This window comes from Argentina silus (assembly GCF_951799395.1).
Source record: "Argentina silus genome assembly, chromosome: 14".
In the NCBI taxonomy this organism is placed as follows: Eukaryota; Metazoa; Chordata; class Actinopteri; order Argentiniformes; family Argentinidae; genus Argentina; species Argentina silus.
The window spans coordinates 6,425,660-6,428,159 of NC_139668.1; positions in this window are offsets into that span (position 1 = coordinate 6,425,660).

Below are 2,500 nucleotides of genomic sequence, written 5' to 3' on the forward strand. Positions count from 1 at the left end.
CGTAATAGATGTGTAATAGATGTGTAATTGATGTGTAATAGAGGTGTAATAGATGTGTAATAACTGTGATGTGTCTAACTGTGTGTCTCTAGCTACTGTGTGTCTCTAGCTCTCATGAGGAGAGTGAGTCCGTTATTGATGTGCTGTGTTATAGATGTTATCCTAATGTGTTATAGATAGTGACATAGATGTGGAATACATGTGTTATAACTGTAATAAAACTCTGTGCCTGACTGCCTCTGTGTCCCTGGGGGAGGCCAGGATAGTGGCTCCATAATGAGGCCAGACGTTGATTGTCTTCACTTCCTGTTGTTGTGTTTGTGGATCTATGACCGTCTTACAACGTTCCCACAGGGTCAGGTTGCCACCGACAACACAAAGCACCGCACCGCTCCGAGATAAAAAAAATAAATAAAAAAAACGTAATTCACAAAACATCATCAGGCAACACAACACACCGCCTAGACACAACTGGATTCAAGCCCTTCACAGGCCGGAGGTCTCTAACTCTGTTCTCTGGCTCTCTTTCTTTCTTTCTTTCTTTCTTTCTTTCTTTCATACTTTCTGTCTCGCTTTTGCTCTCTCTTTCTCTCTCTATCTCTCTCTCTCTTTCTCTCTCTTTCTCTGTCTCTCTCTCTCTCTATTGCTCTCTCTTTCTCTCTCTCTGTCTCACACACACAAACACACACACACACACACACACACACACACACACACACACACACACACACACACACACACACACACACTTCCAAAATACATCACCACCCTCTTCACATGTGCCATTCTTTGATGTGCAGCCCCCTTTTGTTAAACAACACGTCATTACCTACAGTCAGACCGGCCCAGAGACAGAAACCCACCCGCCCCAAAACTGTCATGGGAACCATGACCATCACTCTGACAGCAACAAAGCAACTATGTGTGGTTTTAACACCAAGTGGTTTTGAGGCTAGCGAGCAGAGAGATGAGAGGAATGGAGGGGATGTCACCACTCTGTTTTAAAAGGTTCCTCACGTTCGGGTCCTGGTTAGCGGGGACGTTCCTGCACGCATATTCACAGCTCGGAATGACCGATGGACAGGAGAGAGTTTCTACACGCATATTTACAGTTGGGAATGTCTGACTGACTGACAGTTTCGGCATACATATTCACACAGACACTGAGGAAGGCTATCCATTAAAAATGTCTGCGTGTGATTCCCCCGTAAAGAGAAAAAAACAAGAAATAAACAACTGTTGTTGTTTTTTGAATGCAAACCCCAGAACTTTGCCAAATATCAAATATTTACTGTGAGGAGTGAGTGGCTGGAGACAGCGAGTGTGAGGTCGCGACCTCCCAGAGTCTCCGGTTTATTTGTGTGGAAAAGTCAACAATAATGCTCCGAGGAGCACCGGGCGATACCGCCATCGAGAACATTTCTGCGCCTGTGAAATGTTCTGCTTCTGTCTTATTTCATAGCAAGGGAAAATAAATACGGAGCACAGCGCAGGTTCAACATCGGCAGAGAATGTGCCGGAATGGTGGCTCCCCTGTTTTCTCATGGCATTACGAAAAAAATGCGAGGCTTTGACAAATAATCACCACAAAAAAAGTGAAAACATAGTTTCTGCAAATGAAAACATTTTCTTAGAACATTTGCTCTTTTTCGGGTAAGGGGGGGAGGGGGGGGGGGGGGGGGGTGAACTCACACCCTCATCAGAAAGAGGGAAGAAATTGTGGTTCTCTCGTTCTGTCGTTCTCTTGTTACCCAAGAGGCTTTGGTGTTTGGATTTACCTCACAGAGAGACTGAACCGCCACTCTGGCTACCCACGACTTCCTGTCGGGTCAAGGACCACTTCCTGTTGAAGATGCAAACAACTTCCTGGTGACAGAGGGGTTGAGAGCTCTCACTCATTGTTGACGTTCATTGAAGTGTTATGGCATTTAGTGCAAAAACAAATACCTGAATTTAGTCTGGGAAAAACACTCCAACGTATAAGCTGACACAGTCCAAGTCCAAACACTCATACTGACGGGCACAGACAGGCCTCAACACACACACACACACACACACACACACACACACACACACACACACACACACACACACACACACCCACACCCACACCCACACCCACACCCACACCCACACACGCACTCGCCTCAGCAGCCGGTAAGGGTAAGGGCTCAGGGTAGAGTGAGTGTGTGCATGTGTGTATGAGTAATTGTGTGTAGTCATAAGGAGTAGGGGTGTGTGTGTGTGTGTGGGGGGGGGGGGGGGGTCAGGCTGTGTGTGATTAAATCAGTGTATATGTACTAGTAAGGAGTGTGTGCATGTGTGTGCATGTGTGTATGAGTAATTGTGTGTAGTCATAAGGAGTAGGGGTGTGTGTGTGGGGGGGGGGGGGGGAGTCAGGCTGTGTGTGATTCAGTCAGTGTATATGTATTGTAAGGAGTGTGTGTATGTGTCTGCATGTGTGTGTGAGTAATTGTGTGTAGTCATAAGGAGTAGGGGT